A 24,265-nucleotide genomic window follows, 5' to 3' on the forward strand; every position below is an offset into this window, starting at 1 on the left:
TGACCAGATTACTGGAAATTATCGATGAAATTGATTTGGTGGTGATTTGAAGCAAAACTTCGGTGGTGAAATAATAAAAAAAATATCATGTCATCAGAGCCTTCTAGAGTACAGAAACACCTTTAATATATTTAAAAAAAACAGTTCTAGCATTCAAATGTGCACTGCACTACCATATATTTTTTATACAATATTCTGGCATAGTATGCAGTACACAATATACAGTTTGGGGGTGAGAAGGGAATAGTGTTTTAATTGTATTATCTTTACACCGGCATGGAAATTACTTAAAGAATTAAGCTTGTTTTCAATACACGAATGTCATTAGAAGCTATAACAACGAACATTAACCACTTTAAAATGTGTGTGTTAGAGTTTAAAGAGAAAATGAATATTCGTCCCACACTAGAACACGTTGTCGGTTCCTAATTCGTCGTTGTGTTAGTGTTAGTTTCATCTTGGGGTTATTTATTTAATGTTTGCTTTATTTTTCATATATTTTTTAAACATATTTATATAAAAACATACAACTTTATCAGAAATACAGTGAACCCTCTCTTATTTGAGAGGCGATGGGACTGTCGAATAAGAGGGGTTTTCAAATTACAGAGGTGAAAAGTGAATGAAAGGTCCATCCAAACAAGAAAGAGACAGAACATTTAGTATACAGCCTTAACTGTTGCTATAGGAAACTGCGAACAGGATTGCCAATTTGAGCATACATCATTCAATAACCATGGCAACACCATACACAAATAAGAGGGACACAGATATCAGAGGTTTTCCAAATTAGAGGAACAAAAATGTACTGGAAATCAAGGGACTGTGCAAAATGTTCAAATAAGAGAGGTTTTTCAAATTGGAGAGGTGTCAAATAAGAGAGGGTTCACTGTATTCACAAATGCTGAATGTTTCGTTACACATCAAACATGACTTTTGTAATGAGTTGATAATACTGAGCCTGTAAATGATAATACACGGGTTAGATAATGTGATAATGTTAGATATAACCCTTAGATGTAAGATTACATACAAACAAGATTTAAATAATATATGCACAGCTAGAGTTGATATGATATCATAAAACGCAATAATTTCGCCCTTTTTCATTCAACAAAATCTCGTTATAACATCACAATGATGGACTACATCAAAAATTCGCTACTGAAGGCACCCCACAAGCTCGCTAAGCCTCCACATAAAGAAATCAATACGATGGAAAATATACATAGCGAAGGAAAAACGTTATTGCGTTCCTCCTGGAGCAAAATCATCGATCCGGTCAGTGAACCCACTCTAGTATAAGCCCTACATCCTGAATGCGTAAAAATGCGTGAGTATTTTCGCTCTCTCACGAACATTCTCAACTTGCATGCGCGACCTCGGTTCAGGCTACCGAAAAAGCCTCTTCAAGGGATTGTATATTATGTACTGTACGTAGAAAACGGGAGCCTCCCGAATAACACAAGCTTATTTCGGGACATTGACCTTACTCTGTGCTACGCATCGACGCAACGAACGCAAGTCATTGACATTGAACAGGACCAGTTGAAGAAGGAAGGGAAGGAGCGACGCGTCTTGTCTGGGAACCAAAGCAGGCTGTGTAGAATCCCGAAATTTTATCAGGACAATGAACTTTAGTAACCCCAGGAGCACACAGGATGTTTGGAGGCGTTAGCGCGACAAAATCGTTATTTCCTTTACGGAACTCATGAGTGGGTCTTACTTCCCCTGATAACTTGTTGGAATCCTGGAAAACATGTTTTAGTGAGCTACCACGCAAATGAGCCAATGAGTTGATAAAAAGTAGTATGTAATACTGTACGTTTTCATTATTGCGGAACATTCGTCAACACGCACAACATAACAACATGCCCTTCACGAATTCAATCAAATAAAACACTAGAAATTAATATTGTCTCAAGGAGGCCACATATGATCTGTTGAATTTTAACAATAAATGAACAAGTAAATAATACTTAGATTATATATTGCAACAGGATTTTTCTCTCAGTTATAGTTAAATGTGTCATCCTCCAATTTTGAATCCGAAAAGTTGCCTGCCAACTAACTTACAGTGAAATCTCTCTAAGGTGAATCTTTAAGGAACCGTCACCTTAAGAGATATCTTTATGCTGAGGAAAGCTAATGCAAGTGTTGCCATGAAGTATCCAAGAAACCACATGGCATCCTTTTACCAATATTTTTGTGAATAGTCACCGAGACTGAACTGTCATCTTAGAGAATTTCAGCTGCCGAATCGCACCGTCAAAATGTTCATCTTAAAGAAACAATTCATCTTGAAGAGACTACATCTTAGAGCGATTGATTGTAATATGTTTAGGGAATACACAAACATTAACAATTTATTCTTGTCTTCCTTATTTGCCGCAGCTGAAAAACTGGCTAGGGTCTTAGCCATTACTAGGCGATGATTATTTTGAGCTTTTTGTGGTCATCGAGGAAATGGTCGTGCCGGATCTCAAATTTAAGTAGGTTTTTCATGGTTTTTAATGCGAAAATGAAAAACTTGCACAACATATTTATCCATCAATCACACACCTTTTTCAGTCCAGTTTAAGTATAAAACATGGAAAATAACATTTTTTCAGAAGCGGCTCCGAATTGTTTGGCAAAACGCTTTAGTTAGCCGCCGCCAGATGCGCTGGTGAAAATCAAAATTACACTAGCGTGTACGGACGATGTACCCCAGCCCTTAAGTTGTTCCATTACTCTATTTTTATTATTTCCACAGAGATTCGCAATAGCTATTCACACATCGCCTAAGGTCTGGTACTATGGCTCGATGTAATATTCGATCGCTATTCTCTTTCCAACTGCATGATCCTTAGGATCAAATCTGCTCTGGTAAGTTGAAGAGAAAGACTCCGTCGCAAATCGGGTCGAAATTTGGACATTACGTGAGATAGTGCTAACGGTATATCGATATAAAATTACTTTATCCAGTTTTTGCACATTTTTCGTCAATGTTTGTGCCATATTGATAAACCATCTTTTCGCGCTGCATTCACACGGAACAAGGAGGGACAGAAGGTTCAGTAATGCAGTTGTGTCGATCAGTCATTAACAGATAAATAGCGAAGGTGACCACGATAAACACGCCAGGATATGTAGTATAATATTAAAAGGCTAATATAGTTTTATTTAACTAACTGAAATTCAAATAATTAATTCAAGCATTCTGCGACTAGCCCTGCCTAGCCACATTGCTTCATCGAATGCTTGACATCATTTTATGAACTACAAACAACACTTTAAAATCTTAATAAAATCTAAAATAATAAAAAAAATAAAATCTTGATAAAAATGCGATTGTAAGATTATCCCTCATCTAAAGCCCATTAAAACAATTAAAAATAATAACACAAATATAGAATATTAATCTACTATTCCTTGTTATACAAAAAAGATGCATATAATATAATGGAATTTCATATAATAATATACACATAATGTTTATGGATTAAATGAAAGGTGAATAGGATGATATAAATTAAATCACAAATTATGGATTAAATGAAAGGAGAATAGGATGATATAAATTAAATCACATGGTTTTCTTCTGCCTGTTTGGTTATACAGACTTACTAGAAGACTAACGAGTACGTCGTAATCGAAAACTCAATTTTTGCTATTTCAAATGCGCTCGTTGTTGATTACCATCGTGAAATTAGAAGGATTATAAAGTGTTCAAAATTATTCATGCGTTTTTTTCAACACTTATAAAATGTGTGTACGAGTTTGAAGTTGGTTATGATTTGAAGTCAAATTGAAGCAAAACAAATATTTGATTCCGCACATACCCCGCAGCTAGGAACATACCCTCTGTTCATGTTATGTACTTATTACTGTTTATGTTAGGGTGCAAGTGTTTTGAAAGATAAATTATCTCAATTTTTTATTAGGTAAAGATTGACGCGATTATAGCAGTTTACTTAATTTTACCAGTCAATAGGATCTTTTACATAGAATTTGTATAAAAAAGAAATCATTTTTTTTTACGTAGATATAATGTTTACGTGTGTCTAATTCATGGACTTTTTTTAAGAGAAAAACTGTTGTTTAACTTTTAAACTTTAAATTAAAATGTTAATATTGTGGTAAACATATTTCCACACATATCAAGATTTTAAACTTGTTTCTTTTCTGACACATGGTTTTCCCATTGAGCCGGTCTCGTAGTACAGTCGTCAACTCGTACGACTTAACAACATGCCCGTCATGGGTTCAATCCCCAAATAGACCGTGCCGCCATACGTAGGATTGACTATCCTGCTATGGGGGGAAATCAATTAGTCACTGAAAGCCAAGCTCACTTCACTAGTGGGTACAGGCAGGCCTTGACCGACAACGGTTGTTGTGCCAATGAAGAAGAAGAAGAAGGTTTTCACATTGATTTAGTTTTTTGTCATTTTGCTGCTTGATAGCGTTTTGATATTCTTTAAACATTTTTAGTTAAATGCAAATGTCATGAGGAGGTACTTTACATTACATGTATTTCAATTATTCCTCCAACTGCTTTAAATCACTACGACGCATACAACAGAATTAAAAAAAAACAATGCAATCTTTAAAAAAAACGTCTGATTAACAGCGATTGCCCTTCCAGGCTTTGACAAATTTATAATGAAGAGCTTCATATTGGTCATAAATAATTTCGAAAATTCTCTTCATGCTTCGTTTCACTTCGTAATATTTGATTTTTGTTCATTGATCCAAGTGAATGGATGACAAAAAGGGTAACGGTGTGCTGAAAAACTCGCAACCGTATTTCCAGCAAAAAATTCAAAATCAAACCGGCTGCAGTGGTAGGCTATTGCAGCTTAAATTTGTTTTTTTTCTTCGTTTCAAACTTTGAAATGTAGGTGGACCGAATGAAAACCCGAAAACAATGCTGTTCAAGATCCATAATGTTCATCCGTCTGCACTAAAGCGGCGGCACAACGCTAGCACTGACATCTGTAAGCCACAGCAAGGTATAACCCATCGGGGCCCTAAGAATTTGTAAACCAGTGGTGATGGACGATGTTCCCATAACATAATTTCCACTGCTTTATACGGTAACAACCAGAACCCGAGGAAAAATCACCCTGAATCAAAATGACGAACCACCGCAACAGTGGTAGGGTCGCAACACACATTTGCCTTATTAGGTTAGACCGAAACGCTCGAAATGGAGGCTTCCTCAGATTGGAGGCCACCAATCATGGGAAAGGGGAGGAAAACGATTTCGTTGGATTCGGGCCGATTTCGAAAGGTAGAGGTAAAATAGCGACTGATCCTCAGTGTGTTCAGGAATCGGCTATCAGGTAAGGCTTCAACGATAATATTTCACACCTCCTATGGAACCCTGCAGCTCTGGTGCAAGCAATTCTTTAAAACCATGAATTGACTAGATCGTTGTTCTATCATTGTAAGCGTTGAAATTTGTGCATCTGTGGTGATCAAACGGTCTGGCATGCTTATCTATCGTGCTGTTGTACAAAAAAAAAGTTAAATTATACATTGGAAAAAGTTTACACGACGATCAGCTCATCTTTTTTGTCTACACACACTACCAATTATTTGGAATATTAATAGTGTTCAAAACATAATATTTTCAACGCTTTTAGCATAATCAATTATTTTATTTGCAATTTGTTATATGTTTAAAGTATTTTAGCCATTTATGGAATTGTTAACCATAAATTCACTAGTATTTTCATGGCGATTTTGCAATCGTCTGATCCCTGAGATGTTTTCTATTTCATTTCATGATCGAGCTATCGATCTCTTTTTTCCTGTTGTTTGTACCATATTTTTCTTTTCGCTCATAGCCGTTCATGCCCCTTGCTGAGGGAGCATTTTTTTGTTTCCCCATCAACAGCAACTTTAACAGCAGTCTCGTGACATACTTTCCAGCCACTCGACCAAGCAGCCGACCGGCCAACCCAGTGAACTAGTGAGCTATGTGGAGAAGGGGGAAGCACTGTTGTGGTTATGGGGGTCATTAGAAACCGGCTGCAGCCTACGATCCCGGGACTACCATTCCTCGCCTATTCCCATGAAGCCTTCTCCCATACCGAATGAAATGTCCCAGTTAAGCAAAGATGAATCTAAGCTCTTTGGGTTAGTTTGGCAAATACTCTGTGAATGTAGTAGTGTGGCTTTTTATACCCGTCCACGGTTACATAACAATCGACGGCCATCATTCGCTGTGGAGGTTAAAATTTAAGGCAATAGTGAGAGATGCTGCAAGTTAGACAAGATCTACGTTGGATGGACCGGGAAGATGAAATCCAATGGTGTACATATTATAACAGCCACTCTAGTGATTTATGAAAAATTTACTCCATTTGTTGCGGTAACACATTGTGTCTCACCTGAAGCTAAATCAGAACAACTTAAAAAATAACAATAAAAAAGTGAGACACGGCCAATCCCAGCTTAATATTAGTACCATGCAATTGGATAGTTAGCTTTTGGATAGTTTTAAGAACTTATCAATCTATCAAACTACTGGAGCGCTAAACATATCCTTGTTTTATGAGAGCTTATGTGAGTGAGTGTACTCTATTAACTGCACACCGGATAGTAAAATAAATAAGTAAGCAAATTGATTCAACTTTTGATAATATCCAAGACCAAATAGAGTCCGTTACATGTTAATCTAAATTTAAAATTTCACTTCTTTTACTACAGCGCTTCTTCTATTTGTAAGGAATAGATAGATAAAAACAGTGAATGTGTGAGTTGTGTAGAATACTATTTTATATCTTCGTATAATTTTCAAATTTTTAAAACATTTTTACACGACTTATTCCGAAAAAACAAATTTATGGTCGTACCAAAACCTTTATACCAAATATCTTTATACATTTCGAAAAACAGGTTATTTGTGCTAACGCATTTAAAAATCGTTCAAAAATATTAATAATATATTCTAGAAAAGTTTTGCCAAAACACAAGTTTTGACGATTTTTAAAAAGTGCTTTTAAGATTTATTTTTAAGGTTTTATGAAATTTATGAGTATTTATCAAAATTTAAAACAAAAAATTCAAGACAATTTTATTTTTGCGTGTAATGATTGTTTTTAAAATGCGAACAAAAATATGTAAAAAGATTTTCAAAAACTATTTTTAAATTGACATGAGAACCTTATCAATTTAGGGTATAACGGCTCAAAACTGATCTGATCAAACAACAGCGACAGAAAAACCTCATCAACGATTTTTTTTTTCAGAATATAAATATTTGCTACCGGTCTCATGGTACAGTCGTCAACATGCCCGTCATGGGTTCAAGCCCCAAATAGACCGTGCCGCCATACGTAGGACTGACTATCCTGCTATGGGGGGTAATTAAAAAAAAGTCACTGAAAGCCATCCCCACAAGTGGATACAGGCCAGGCCTTGACCGACAACGGTTGTTGAGCCAAAATAAAAAATAAAAATATTTGCTGCTGTTACAAATATAGTGTAGGAGGAATGTAATCTTAGCCTGATATTCTTTCTTCCCACCACCCACTTCACCATCGATATTCTCTTAGACCGCTACAAAGGCGACCATAGCTGTCGGCTTGTAAAGTTTGGTCGTGAACTCGTAAGGTAGTTTATGAGCCTTAATAAGGCCTGGCTGAATTAGTAATAAACGATAGCGAATTTAACCAATTTATGAACAGATGTAGAAACTGCATAAATTTTCTTTTATAATTTTTAACAGAATATTTTTTCAATGGGGCCCTTCACGATTCTAGTCAGCTTATTGTATGGAGTTTGACAGTTGGAGACTGAAATTATGTAAACAATCCATACAAAACCACACACAAAACTAGCCTGCAATTTTCAGTCTAGATTATTCTAGGCTCAAAGCTAGAATTAGATTCGAGTACATTTACATTTACAAACATTTAACCCAAGTTGCATAAAAGAGATCAGGTGATGGAATATAGAATCAAAGTGTATGTAGTCTAGGTGGTTTCATAGCATGTTTTTATAACCAAATTCAAACATCACTTTTTGCCAGAACGGGTGAAAACGTTTGCTCAAACTAGCTTTCTGGAGGCTTGACAAATACACGAAACACTCTTTAAATCTTTATTCAGAAACAGAAGCGATAAAAATCAGCCTTCTAAATTCATACATCTTGGGATAAGCCCACCTGTATATTATACCGACTTAGATAGCTGCTCGAACACTGCTATACAATGCAAACAGCTGACAGGCTGAAATTTCAGCCAACGAACTTAAAACGGAAAGGGTTCCAATGTTGGATTTCACATTTATAAGTTATAAACCTCTAAAGTCGCTGGCTACCCTTGTAGCCCAGTTCCCTGGAATAGAAGTCTCTGAAATACGTGGATTCGTAGATATAAGGGTTTCTTAATTTTAAAGTTTAATTAGAAAATGTACATCAATTGTCCAATTGAAAATAAATTGCCTTTTTGTTTAATGAACATTTATTTAAAAAGTAAAATAATATCATATATTCATTTACTGGATAAAACAAACCAGCAAAAAAAAACATGAAGCATTATGTATTTTGAGCGAAAACCATGAAATTCATTTTATTCATGTTTTAAATAACATATGGAATAAATAGTCTACATTTATTTCTAAAATTAAAATTTTATATAAAAGTGTTGAGATAGGTTTTATGACGGTCCTTTACCATTTTCCTAACATGTATTTTCCAAACATAGTAATTTAAAATACTTTCTTCTCGCTGTCGTTGGGTATTATGCTAGGAATTTATATTCGTTTATGGTTTAGTAGAAATGAGTCGGTCATCTTTCAACAACAAAATGACTGTTTGCTTATTGACTCGCGTTACTTCAAATACATGTAAGCATCGTCAAATGACAGATACAGAACTAGCAAAAGTATTTCAACTTTGAAAAGAAAAAAAAAATAATAACACTGAAAAACCTTTGCTCATTTGCAAACATATACGCAAACCGTCAAGCATTGGTCATCTAATCGTTACCATTTCACAGTATATCATTCAATTACGTCGAGGCGCATTACCCAAAGGAAAATAAATCATTTCTTATTCATCTTAACCCTTTTCTATTTTATTCAGGTCAAAATGTCCCTTCATTAAGACTTATGATTTGTGTAGGATGGTCAAATACAAATAAAACCAATCATGATAACTTCAAATATTTACACATAAACTGACTTTACCTGTTAAACAAGGCATCCTGAAAAAAAAAAAACAAAATAAAACGTTTTTCTTCGTATTCCAAATGGCAACCAAAAAAGTAAGAAGGATTTGGCAGTGCTCTACACAATTACACTAATTAATCGTCTCCGGATTCATTCCAACAACCCATTGCAGTTGAAATGAGCATGAATATTATATGATGCCAGAGGGATAATTGATGTTCGGGACACGATGTCGGATTTTTAAAATTTGATGAAATTATTTAAATTAGCAAAGAGCTACTACGTTAAAAGTTCCGCCGTGTTTTATGCGCTTTTGATGTATTTTTCATTTGCATGCTTCAGTTTAAATAGAAATTTAATAGTGATAATATTTTCTTTTATTAAGCTTCGCTTTTATTTTCATCGCATTTTTTCGTGATTTTAATTTTTCAAATTCACATATTCAATTGATTATGGTGATAATTCACAAGAACAAATTTGTTGTTTTGACAAATCAAAGATCCACATAAAAGCAAGAGGGCCGGTGCAGAATGAAAACATAACGTGCAGTTAAAACAGCACTGAATACTTGCTGAAGCATGTGAGCACAGAAATAGAAAATAAGGTCAATTTCTCTCGCTCTTGCCTACCATCTCTGTGTCATTGTACGATCTCTTTTGCCCATAGATTGTATCTCGTTCTGCCTCTCCTAGTGCATTATAGTGCGAACAAATGTTTACCCAAACAAAGTTTGCGACATGAAACACATATTAAAAACGCACACACACATCTTTATGACGATCAGAATCCAAAACTCACTGTAGTATTCTGTGAACGAACTCATCGTGACGTTATACACCGGGACGAGCTGTGTTCTTTGTTCAATTCATCATGCGGCAATCTAATACTCATTGGCGTAAAGCAAGACACAGGGCTATCTGTAGGCTAATGGACTGCTGTATTGATGTCTGCAAGAGCAAAATAACAGCAGAGTAGTGAAAAGACACTGGTCAACAGGGGAAAATGTTCCAGACCGTTGAATAGATCCGATGTGGCTTATCTAAGTGTATCTGAATAGAAAACTGAAAGAGAGCGCTAAGACGGTCGACCACGGCAAAATATATGTGTGAGGGACACGATCGTGACGCCACAGCGTCATCTAGGTTGACCGGAGTGTTCACCGAGGTTTACTACAACGCTCGTTGAATGAATGGAGCGAAAGTGAGTTAAGCTGCCGTCTGCCTGTAGGCCTCGCACGTTTGCGCAAATGGATGCCAGAAAACGGTGTCTGTGCGTGTGAATATGACAAACCGGTTTCTACAGCTGTGTGCAGAGAAACAAGCCGAGAATGGCTCGAGCCCTAAATCTCCAGACTTATGGAGCCAGCTACCCGTTGATAGGGAAGGGGTAATACCGGATTGAAACGAGAGTAAAACTGTTTGCCACACTCTAAGATGATTTCTTCACTGTAAGTGGTAACACCGATGATGATTATTACTAGTTATCAGTAAAAATTCCTAACGAGTTCCATTCTAATCATAAAAAACTTTCTCCTTGAAATTAGCCCAACTTTATTCATATTTCTCACATATTTGTATGTGTAATGATAATATACTATATTTTGAAGGTTTTAATAATGCATTTGCTTTACAGGTTTTAATCATTTAAGGTACTTTTCATGTATATTTGTGGGAAATTTTTCATAAATAAATGAATTAAATTAATTAAGGAATTACATATATAGATATATGTATTTTTTTACATATATGTGTGTATATATATATATATATATATATATATATATATATATATATATATATATATATATATATATATATAATCTTAAATATGAAACTATTAACAGAAATTCAAATTGTATAAACCGTAACTATTATATAGATCCCCAACAACAAAACTGTCCATCAACTAATATCCACAATCTGTGCCTAGAGGTCTACGAGAAGATCTCATCGGTGATGAGCGTCACGCCCTGAATAATCGCAAGTTTTGCGAAATAACCAACAGCCTCGTACCCGTCGTACGTGTAGTATGATAGTGATGTACCACTCTCTTTTTTATCCATACGGTCCGGAACTGATCGTTGGCATATCACAGGCTTTCTCCCGGAGGTTCCCGGTTGTCCCAGTTACAATGGCAGAAACAAAATATTAAAAAAAATATGATAATACCGTAACACCACTTTCTCTTATTCGTCAATTATAGTTAACAAAACTCCTGAATATTTATTTGTGCATTTACAAATTTACAAGTGTTTGTACGGTTTGTAATATCAAAACAAGGCAATTTATAATATCATTTAATATTTACAATATATTATCAATTTGTATTCAACGATACAATACCTAATTAAATTATGAAATGAAAAGGAAGACAACAAATTCAAAGCTACTAAAATACCCTTCGAATAAGATAGGACAGATAGGTAAGAACTTATCAAAGAATGAAAGCAAAAAATACCCAAATGAGGTCAACGAACCTTCAATCAGTGGGTTGTGCGAACGAAAGCGGAGAGTCAAAAATGGCAGCATCATTTATATATCACACAGTTGCGTAGCACTACTGAGTTACTCAATTCCCCACTCTGGGAGTTTGCATGTGCAGCACTCATTTTAGCTATGTTAGAATGTATCGTGCTACACTCGAAGCCGGCTCGGTATCGAGTGCTCGATCTCTTAGGCAATGTTCACTACGGTGACGTCATGATGTTTTGACTCGTGCACTTTTACAACTACATGGTCAAAACCTGTTTGAGCGATTCGCCGAATGAACGATTATAGACGTGCACATTTTTCACCGCTAGTGTGAGCAGGCACTTTGCGGTTCGTGATATCGCCTGTGTGCCTGCAGCATCGCATGCATTGCATACTGAAAACAGCTGATGGTAATGGTTTCGTTACTTTTCTTTTCTGTTACTCCCTGCCATCCAAAGTCCCGATGGTGCTTTTCAAAGTCAGCAGTGGGGGTATGTTTGTATATGTTGCAATGGATAGAGTGGTTTCGTACACAGTTGAGATAGTTTTGTGAATGGGTTATTTTTGGAATTTTAGATGACATGAACTGGTTTATTTTGGATACCAGAACTCATTTGTAGTTCAAGGTTAAGAACAAATGATTTATATTTTCAACGTTTGTTGTTATATATATATATATATATATATATATATATATATATATATATATATATATATATATATATATATATATATAGTTGTATATATATAGTTGTATATATAGTATAATATATATTACTGACAAACTGAGTTTTTCATAAAAAAACTAAAATATTCCATTATTGCTTTGTTACTTGGGATATTTGTATCCCCTCAGAATCCGATCATCGAGTGTAAACCGCCAGGCACCTCACACCAAATGTCAAAGTGCTGTTACAACACAACAACAATCCTGCTCTTTGTATGGGAGTTATAAAATCATTATTAACTTATGTTAAGTGTAACATCTGAACGATTTTTAAGTCTAAAAACCTATTCTCATACCACCATAAGGTGTGTGCAAAGTTTCGTTGGAAATGATCCAGCCGTTTCGGAAGTTGCTCGCAACAAACACCGTGACACGAGATTTTTATTTATATTGAATATAATAATTTTTAACGAAATGTTGCACATACCTTATGGTGGCATGAGATTAGGTTTTCAGATGTTACACTTAATTCAATAGCAATTTTTCAACTCCCATTGAGCAGGATTGTTGTTTTTATTGTATACAGCACTTTGACACACTGTGTTACCCATGTAAATATCCCAAACAAGCAAAGACAAAGTTACTTGGGAATAACAAAGATTTTCGGGGCAGCTTATGTATACATATATAAGCTATATCTATATAGATAACATCTCAATAACAGAGATGAATAGTTTTATGAAAATAAAAATTTGTTTGATTAATTTTGAGCTGTTATTTAGAAGAATTTCAGATTTTTTTTTTATTTCTCACTGATAATGGTTACATACACATTTCTGAAGATTCTTAACTACCCAAACTTAAAAATTTCTAACGTATAAACCAGTAATCTCCATTCTATGGACCGTGACCTTAACAGACGTGGTCCGCCAAACAATTTATTTTCCAACAATAACAGCTTATTACTATACAGGTTATGAATTTTTTTCTTACAAACAAGATTCAATTTTCAACAGGCATGTCTAGAATAAGATTTAAACATATTTATGAGCAAAAATTTGATTATGTCTACGAAGTGTATGCTCTGAATAGATGTGGGCCGCAGTAAATACTAAAAAGTTGTCTGCAACCCTAAAAAGGTTGGAGAGCTCTAGTGTAAACGATTTCTGCAAATAAATGTACTTTAATGCATTAAACGAACATTATGTTATTTAAAAAACATTATTAAAAAAACAGTCTCATAGATTTTGACTCGTCAACATCGGTTGTATACTGTATAAGCGAAAGGCCACGGGAGTAACAAAATGCTGACAAATTTTTCAAAATGGGAGCTTTTGTCACTTTTTTGAGCTTTTGTCAAAATTTTGTGACCTGGAGCAGCCAGGAAAAAAAGTTGACAAAAGTTGACGTTCGTGAAAAAGCGTAAACAAACAGCTATTTGGCGCAGTTGTGACCCATTGTTATGATAATAATGCTAAAATGCATGATTCTAATTGATTTATGTACCTAGTTAGTGTTTCTTAAACAAAATATCGATGATATTCAGATGTTGGAGCTTTTTGTCGCTCTTGTGTATGTTTTTGGTGCAGCAACGAGAAAAGCTCTTTTTTGCAATTGACAAGCAATTTTGACAAAGTTGAAAAAATTTTCAACATTTTTTCAGCTCCGTGGCCACGCGCTATATATTATAACGACTTTTTCGACATACACCTTGGCGAATGCTTTGGGGCATTTTTTCGACCCGAAGAACCCGTTAAAACCCTCAGAGAAAGTGACGTGCAGCTACACTTTACATCCTGGTCATCGCTACCGAGCCTGGAGAAGATTCTAACGATTACACTCAACGATTTGTTGGTTTTTTAAGGACCAGCCGAATATGAGCAATGAAAGAGAGCGTCTCGTTTCTTGAATTTATGGAGACGCCTAGTAATTTGTGGTCTAAAACGCTGCCTATTTTAAACTACGCATACCATTTAGCGTAATGTAATGTATAAGCGTGCACATTATAGAAAAATTAAAATCATTGCCAATTTGGATTTTTTTTCCGAAAATTAGGTTTTTGTTAGACAATTTTTAAACCAATTTATGTTTCAATTTTCACATTATTATCTAAGTGAAACATTTAAACAAAGCAAAGCTTTAATTCTTCTACAAAATGGAAAAAAGATAAAGGTTGAGCCCGTTGATTTATTTTCAAGCTGAAAATAATATATTATGTAACAGTAAGTACTAGTTAATCTTATTACTACTACTACTCAGACAGATTTGATCCGCCTGGTCGAGTTACTATGATTATGTAAATTTTTACAAGTAACAACAAAGCTTATAACGAGTGGCTAGTATAGAAACATTTACAGCTAACTACATTGCAGCTAAGTACATCTTTTTCTTTTAAAATAGTTATCACGTTGAGCGAGTTATCAACCTGAATAGTTAAGTTTTTCTCCAAACACCTGCTGCTTCAAATATGTAATCTAAACATCGTCGATTTCCTATGACCAGACGACAATTCGTGTTTCTTACACCACTGGTGGCTGCGACTGAACGTCTGGCAAAATGAGGTCAACGATCCAGCGCCACTTGCCTGCAGACAACAAACGAAAGACAGTGGGAGGAAAAGAGATAATAAAAACACATCGAAACATGGAGGGGTTTTGTACGATTCCTCCTATATCGAATGCCGCTATAAGCGCTTGTTATAAGTTATGTAATGTGTGTATGTGTGTGTGTGGGTTTATGCGCTGAATGATTTGTAAAAGGTCGCTAGAAACGCTGACAGGTCTGAACGAAAACACCTTTGTAAAATGTTATACCAGCATGGGTTGAAATATGCAATGCTCCAAAGTACAGGAGCCAAAGAAGTAGGAGAGTCTCGTGGCAGCTCGAAGGCTTGCCATACTTGCACATTTCTCTTTGTCTCTCTCTCTCTATTTCTGTATCGTTCGTCGCCCTTCTTTCCTTCCCTAAATATATGTTTTTCTCACTCTGCCTTTTTTCTCTTGTACACTCTCGGTTTCACTAATAGTTGTAGAACCAGAAGTTTTTATCGCCAACTCCCACGGCTGCTACAATCATTTTCAACACATCACACCGTTTCCCTCTCACACATCCTCTCTTTTATTCTATCTATTATCCTCCCTTTCTCTTTTTCTATCTCTATCGCTCGGTCGATATGCATTTATTTTCCTTCTTACTCTTTTGGTGTCGAGCTCCTATGTCACCACTGCGAATGATGAAAACAGAACTTCAGAAAGAGAAATAGAGAAACTTAGAAAACGGCACACGGCAAAGCAGTCGGACAAGCAGCAGCAAAATGGTTTCCAATTTGTTCGACACATCATTACATAATGCACCGCGCTCGCGACCGGTAAGATCGCGTTTGTATTTTGACCTGTCATAATCTGACGCATTTTCTCCAATGTCGGAGAAGTCGCCCACAATCGTTGCGAACGCCACTCTTCCATGGCATCATTTATCCATTCAACCGCAACTATCAGCTTCAGACCGACTTTTCAGCTTTATTTCACCTACTTCACAATCTTTCTTGTGAAAAACTGTGGTGGAAGCTGCGATCATTAATGCACGAAATGAGTGGCACCTAGAGGCCTCTTTCGCCATTTGGGCTCTCCACGTGGCTTTGATTTCGTGTTACGCATTCGCGTATTGCCGTGCGTTATATGGCCCATAAGCCAACAGACGCTTTTTGCATTTGTGTGTGTGTGTGTGTGTGTGTGTGTGTGTGTGTGTGTGTGTTTATTTCACGCTCAGTGGCCTAGATAAAGAGTGGCGGAGTATGGATTGATTTGGTGAGCTTGTTTTCATTCACCTACAACCCTTCTGGAACACCACTATATGGCAATATCGGGTGCATACTATTTCACTCGCTGTCCACACTGCATGCGGATTGCACTCAAAGGGTGCTGCCGCTACAAACAAGCAAAATAGGCAGCACGGCTGCAGGCGAGTGCCGGCTAACCGAGGTGGGGTAAGAAGCGTGAGCTCCAATAGGGTAGCGCGAGTTGGAAGACCTAACCTAAGCAACTTGCCGTTGTGGCGAAAGAGGATGGCGTAATGTTCGTTTGTGCGCTGAGCGCACGAGGCAAATCAGGTCACAGCGAAAACCATAACCCCACTCAATGCGCGTGAGTATCGCCTGCACATCAGTGAGCGTACTAGGGGCGAGTTTGATCTCGGTCGGTCGTCGACTCGTACCAAGTTTCATTCGTTTGCCGTCACACCTTGCGCTGCGTGGCCCTCTCGGCTCTCCCCACCCCTTTGGCATGTTTGCCATTATTGCGCTAATGCTGGTTTTTTTTTGCATTGACACTGCAGTCAAGTAGACAACACTATTATGGGCTCGAAAAAAATACTAGCGCTTGTAAATGTGCACATTTTGGCGCGTTCTTGTGTAAATGAACATTATGGGCGGTTTGTATTTTCCTTTAATTGTGCACGCTTTTAATTTCTTCGCTTATTTCATTTTCTCTTTCCATCCACGTGAACGAGCTAAGTTTTGAGCGCTAAGCCCGCTGTGCCAGCTCTGTGTGTTCGTCTGCTTTGCGCGGGTATGAGTGCGTACGGCCAAATATAGGTCAGTAATGTAAAAGCTGTTTCCACTGCCTCTTGTTCGCCGGTTTAGCCGCTTTCTCGCTTCTACAGCAACACACGGACCGAATGCTCCGTACTCTCTCCCTTCGTTCGGCGACTTCGCTTGTTTTCCCGATACGCTTTTGCTCAGGATTGAGCATTTATGTTTTCTTTGTATTTTTAACCCACATCAAATACCTCATCTTCATCGTCTTCATTCCCTTTTGCTGATAATCCACGCAAAATCGGCTTGACAAGGCGGTTTTACTGAGCCTTGTCATTCAGAGAGTTTTGGTTTACCACACGATCATCCTATACCCTACATACAAATGTAAAAAAAAAACAACAGAGGTTACGTCGCACCCATCGGCTATCGGTGGTAACGCATATTCACTCGGGTGTTGATTATCGAAAATACAGCCCAAGTCGTTGGGACGATCGGTAGGGACCAACTAAATACGATTTTTGTTGGTGAGGCGAAAACAGTTGTGTAGGAATTGACATCGCATCGATCTTTACTGTGTTTTAGGTTGAAGCGAAGAGCGATTGAATTAATTGCTGGGGTGGGATAAATGATGACCGCCGTTTGTTGGAGCGAAACACAAACGATTCCGTAGGAGAAAATCGGTCAGAACGGTTTGCTCTAATTTGTTTTGCTTTCCTTTCCATTCATTCATAAACCATTCATGTGTGCAGTCGTATTATGAAGGTATGCAGAGCAACCAAGGTATTGAGATAAATAAGGGTTATCAAAACCCTTACAATTATTCCGTATTCCGTATTGTATTGATTGACAAAACTATACCATAGCCGAATATCAAGGGACTGAAAATCCATGTCGTCTAATATGACGAGGATAATCATGCCGCTTGATGATCTTATATTATATCTATTAGAAAACATACTGCCATGTTATGTTTCTGGCGTGAAATAATTTAAAATTGCTTCAAATATTTAATTAAAAAAATATCGGATCTTTTGGTACAGTCGTCAAGTTGTACGACCTTAAAATATGTTCGTCATAAGTTTAAAACTCTTATGGTTTATGCTCCATGTACAAAAGAATTTGTACAACAAAGAAAACGTATCAAGCCTTGGATAGCTTATTGTAAGACATAAGCTCATAAGACGTAAGACATAAGCATCAATGGCTAAGCCAGGCCTAGATCAACTATTATATAAAAAATAAAAAGAATTATTTAAAAAAAATACTGAGATCTAACTTTTTCCATATGTTAATCAATAACAGTGTCAATAAAGAAATCTGTGTTTTAACTACAGCGGAAAGTTATACGGGCTCATATAGACTCGACCTCGCCCGAGTTTTTGAGTTTTTGCATTTTGAGTTTTTTGTTATGACAATGCGCTCTGAAAATGGTTTTCAAATACTCCGCCATGTCACCTTTCTATTAAACTGTCATTTTTGAACAGCACGGATTATCCGAATGACCGAATAAAAGGTACAAGTATAAACGGCGTTTCACTTATTGGGGATGCCTGTTTGTAGATTTTTGTTTTATATGGAATATCAAGCAACCAAACTTTTCCAGATGTCTCCACTACGGCGCTGGCAGTCCTAATTACGTTAACTCCATACCCACTTTGGAGGAAAAATAAAAGGAGTAAAATAATGTACAGATTGTCATCTCGGGGGATCTAATATACGGTTTAAAAACTCTTTGGTAAAATGCATGATAACAAAAAGACCAAACGTGAAAACAAAAATATAGTTAGTAAAAAATATGTTTTTCATACTAAAAACTATAGCAAACATGTATAAAAAGCTGTTTATAATACATACCTTCACCATGAAGATCAGCAATAAGTTTTTCTCTAAGTCTTATAGGTCACTCGATCCGCTAATACCATTTGCGTATAAAGCTAATTAAGTACGAGCGCCACTTTGATGCATAATTTATAACACATGACGGACAATGTATTATTTCTGCAACATCAAGTAATCCAAACGCTGAACTAGTATTTTGTGCAACAGAATGGGAGTACCATTGTTGGTAGAGCGTGATGTTAAAACTAACAAAACTAATCAAAGGTTGGTAGCGTTGAATAACTAGCACTTCATTCACATTATTAAAAAAAAATCAATCGAACACTGCACTACAGCTTAAATCCTGTACAATCTGGTTTTCACTGACAACTTTAGTAGATTTACTACGTAAATAGACGGAATTCACAAGCATAACTTTGTCAACAACATTAAATAGAATGGGTCACATTGAATTATATTATAACCGAGCAAAAGACTAATATTGATATCACAGATCCCAGAGGTAATTATGTTATCGATCGCACAATTTATATTTTGCAATAAATATAGCCTTAATTTCACCTGTTTCGTTCTTCACTTTTTAATCAAAATAAAACACGTAGGTAACAACATTTTTCAGTAAATATTCGATGGGCTTAGTGTTTATGACTTCTTCCGAAAAAAGCTCTCTCGAGAGAGTAGAAAATGCCGAATTCTTTTTAGCTTGGTAATGGTTTGTGTCCCGGCTAAGCACATATTCTTGTTTTCACACCTTTCTAATACAACAATCTAACATTCGCATTTTGTAATTTTGATATGGTCTCCAGCTTTCATCTCACATTGAAATTTGTTATAAATACATCACTGTATATTAATGGCTCTTTGGCAAAGTCATTGATTGCTCATTGCACAGACACACACAAAACATATGCTGGACTGAAGTCCTTACGACAAAATAATCTTGTTTTTCCAATGTCACAATGCATTCACACACCTTTTATTTTTTAAGGGTTTTATATATTGATATCGGTAATACGTAGTGATGTTTATAACGCCTCTCCTCTTGACAGAGATTTTTTAGTCACTATTAGACCAGCTTGAACTATTTTTGTTTTGGCGACTTGCATACCTGCATGATTTACACAACCCATATGCAGTTCATCGCCGATTATCGTAATGTATAATATTATTAAAGAAAGAAAACGACATTTAAATTTTCGCAAAAAGTTACTTGAGCAAATAAAGATGTTTACTGCGCACAAGGAATTTGAAGGAGAGCTCTTCAATCCTGTATTGGCCCGCCCTATTTGAGTGGGATTGTTAATAATTATACGCGAGCTATTTTGTGAACGGGTTTGAATTTCCCGCAATATCTACTCAAATTGACTGGATGTGGCAAAAAGTATTATTCAATTAGTTAGAATAGAAGATTCAGGTTCTGTTAGACACTTTCACCCTGTAGATTATTACACAATAGCTCTATACCCCTTTCCATTCAACTATATCTCATCTTTTACGTTATTGTTTACGTATATTTTCCCTTTACACTATCCATATACCTGAATAGATCTGCGCTGTATGCCATTTTTTATACTATACTTTGCAAAATCCAAATGAACTGTTTAAATACAAAGCATCTAATTCATCTGGAATGTTAAACGAACTGGGAGTTTTGGTGTCTGTTTTTTCGGCACGATTTCAAAGCTTCGCTCAATTTACTTCAGTTTTGGAAGTTTTCTCGGAGGATATTTTCTCTCTAGCATTTGGAACTGTCAGATCGTTGCGTTAGGATTGTGCACACAGACGCATTCCCAGATATCTGACATTTCATACATAGCTATTTTTGTGCTCACAACTACACACCCGAACTAGGAGAGTCACAAAATGATCTATTAAATTCCACAGCGGCACAATGGCGTGAGATTGGTTCAAATCGATACAATTCTTCATCTTTTATAGAACTGGAACTGAATATTTTCACATTTATGATTATTTTAACACTCATGTTATTTCGGATTATTTCACTCATGTTTCACTCGTGTACTTCCTTTATAAAACGAAAGGAAAGCACGAATATTAAAGATTATTCTCCATTTCACTGGCATTTTTCGTTTGATATGTTCGAGATTAATCTTTTTTTCTTATTTTCCTTTCTATCACATCGAAACTTGCATACAGCGAATAAACACACTATACATTTTTCGGTATCGGGAACGTATACAGCATAATTCGCTTGAGCTGAAGTCTGGCGAGGAAAACTTTGTAGAACACGCACTGAATTGTTGAAACACAAACATTTACTTTGTGCACAATTAACGAAAAAACGATGATCAAAAAGTGAAAATGAATGCTGCATCCTAAGGATCCCCCATTGGAAGCTTTTTGGTGGGTTAGGTTTAATCGTTCTTCGGATCGACCCTCGTTTTACAACGGGCGACACTCGAATAGTTTGTCTCGTGTATCCTTTAGAAATGAAACCCGTACTTCCTAAAATAAGAGCGAGGAAATACTCTCTCTACGGTGTACCATCTATGCAACCGCACTTTGAAGCCCTCGCACACACACACACACTTTTCGCTTCTCTCATACTTTTCCTGCTGGCAACCAAGTACTGGCCCTGCAGGATTCGAGTAGTGATTCACACCATGGAAATTGAGGATATTTTCCATACATTCCAGCTTGAACCACACTGACAGTCGAGCAAAAGCTTTCCACAACAAGCTGTTTGAAATCAATTAACTGCCTTCAATAAGAAAAATGTTCTGCTGATCGAGTTTAAGATGCTGTAATTTACATTTCATAATCACTATATCCTTTTCTGGCGTGCCGCTAGAATGTATGATCACTGTTTCTTTCAATCATAGCACGACTGACTCCTTCCACTGTTGGTTACGTACACATAATCACAAGAGAATACCAGTTGACCCAGTTGACGTTTATCACTTTTAAACGATTCCTTGCAAGCTTCTACTGATTTTCATATACGCTTCCCGAAATGTTGCGTAGCGCTACCAACTATGTGCGCATCATGAAACGGAAAATTGAACTGAAATACGATCTTGTTCGATGCCAGACAGAAACCAACAAGCGCAAGCACTCAACGTGCCGGGAGAACTCATGGCACACACAAAACTAACTCATTGCTACTCACCGGCTCCCCAACTTGGGGTTGAACGGTGAGCACGTGGGGAAAATTATTCGATGAGTGCTCATGAAAGCGAAAGTGCAGCTGATGAGAGAATATAAACTCTCGCACGCACTATATCGCGTAAGTAACTCACCTACTTATTGAATTGAAGCCATGTTTTCTTTAAACTTGGTTCCAAACAATTTATGAGACAAATGGTTTAGACTAAGATTTTATTTGTATTAATTTTTATGAAATAACCATCCATTTAAACAGCGGTTATGATTTATTACAAGACTTTACGTATTCCAAAGTCAACGTATTGGACTTTTAAAATTAGTGCAATTGTGCCCATATGCTGATCATACTACTTTATTATAGTAAAATTTAATTGACTTTGTTGTGAATTTCATACATTTCCAGCGACTCCACGCGGCAATAATGTAGGCTCTATATCACTAAATTATATGCATTGCCTACAAAGAAGTATGGAGCTTGTTGGAGTAAAATGATTTCTCTGTATTGTTTTATAACTTCACAATTTCAGCATCCTTCAACACAACAATTTCCTTTAATCGTTCTTTATTCTTTTATTCCTCCCCAGCCCTATTATTAACTATATTTTGTAAGTTAGTTACTTTTATTGTATTTCTATATATTTCTTATTGGCTACACTATTTTACAATATTAGTATATTTCCAGATAGTTAATGTAAGATCAGACACACGAGAATGGAATCAAATATTGTATCATATTCATACTACATTTTTATAAATGTTTTGTTAGACGCCATACCGAATTGCAAAAAAAAATGATTCCGGTAAAATGATAATTTTCTAACCGATAACAGATTATGTCGGACGCGTGGTACGGTCGTTAACTCCCAAAACTTAAAAGTATATCCACCATAGATTCAAGCCCCGAATGAACCGTGCACGTAGGACTGATTATTTTGCTATGGGTAATCAATCAGTCACTGAAAGACAAGCCCACTAGTGGTAAAGGCCTTTACGGACAACGGTTGTTGTGGTAAAGAAGAAGAAGAAGAAGAAGAAATTAGATCATACTGAGTGTTTAACTCTTCAAGTGATTCAAAGATATTTCTAAATTTCACACCTTACGTTTGTTTAGAAAACAAGATTAAATTTAAATTCAACCTGTCAGTGGAACAGTATTCCTCATCCGAGTTGTATATATTTGACCAAAGTGTATGACCAGGTGGCCTCGTCCCATTTAATTTGACAACTGATTTCAGAATCTAAAAAAAAAGTGAGTGTATATATCAGATGGGCTTATAGTGTTCTTCCTCCTCAATACATCAACACGCAATTAGATAGTTTGTTCCATAGCAAAATCTCGTATGCCTTCAAGTTTAAACAGTATCTCGCAGAAATAGTATGTGGTTTTACTCAGGCGTAGCACGAAGAAAGAAGCAAAAAAACTTAAGTGACTGCCAGTTCTTGGATTAAAATGATGATTTGAAGATTACTGGATAACAACAACACAGTTCCCTAGCAAAATTTGATATTTAGGAAACAATTATTGAATCCGTTCAGTCAGCAAGCAAGGAGCAGTGTAATCGAATAAAATAAAATACATAAAGAAAGGATCTTATCAGAGTGCCTTTCATTACATCATTTTGTTTCATTCAACAGACCTCCGATCTCCGACCTCAGACTTAGAAAAAAGTCTATATAATACAGAGGTCGATGCATAGCTCGATTTTGGTGCACCATTTTGAAAACTTGTTTTCGACAGTTAGATGAAAAAGCGTTCACCCAAGCTCCCGACCACGCTGGTTTTCACTGGTCTTTTCGGGGATAATTCGTCAACGAATTATCCTCGAAAACATCAACGAAATACAGTCCATTTTCGGGGATAGTGAACACACGTGGAGGATGAACCCATGCTAAAAAGAACTAAAAATAGAAATGATCCGGATTCACTCCCTCCCCTCATGTTCCAATTCACACTCATGCTTCATCCTTGATGCTACCAACATCGCTAGTTCTACTTGGAATCACTTTGCCAGTTGCGCCACCATATTATTATTCATGATCGTGCTATTTGCTGGTTTTGTTGTATGAAGGGGTACTAATACTAAATGAATTAAAAGAAATAAATAAAACAGTAAAAATTACAAATTGACAAAACACGCATTTCTAACAATGAGTAAAGGGGTCTGAAGTTACTGCAGCTGGATGTTTTAAAAAGAAATCAGAAACTTTAAATCATCAATGAAAACAATAAAAACAGAATTGAACTCATGTCAACCATGGTACAAACATTATACCATTACCATTTGACCATAACTACTTCATGAACATGAATCATTATCTATCAGTTTTAAACCCTTCAAATATAGCACAATGAACAAAGAGATGTGCAAAAGTTAATCGAAAATTGTAATATATATTAACAGAGCTAAAACATCTTTACTGTTTGATGGTTGAAAGAGGAATGAACATTTTATTAACTAC

The 24,265-nt window shown here is 36.3% G+C and overlaps 1 protein-coding gene across 7 annotated transcripts in view; it reads right to left on the reverse strand.

The window, feature by feature from the left end:
- Nucleotides 1–21,715, reverse strand: part of LOC120957287 (zinc finger protein 236) — a 62,558-nt gene extending 40,843 nt beyond the window's left edge. Inside the window, exons 1-2 of one of the 7 annotated variants that reach the window (XM_040379408.2) lie at nt 21,576–21,715; nt 18,695–19,062 (exon numbers count right to left, since the gene is read on the reverse strand). The gene's annotated coding sequence lies outside the window, so the exon portion shown is untranslated. The other 6 variants (XM_040379405.2, XM_040379407.2, XM_040379404.2 and 3 more) reach the window with 6 other exon arrangements.
- Between the last annotated feature and the right edge of the window lie 2,550 nt (nt 21,716–24,265).

Source organism: Anopheles coluzzii, chromosome 3 (assembly GCF_943734685.1).
Source record: "Anopheles coluzzii chromosome 3, AcolN3, whole genome shotgun sequence".
In the NCBI taxonomy this organism is placed as follows: Eukaryota; Metazoa; Arthropoda; class Insecta; order Diptera; family Culicidae; genus Anopheles; species Anopheles coluzzii.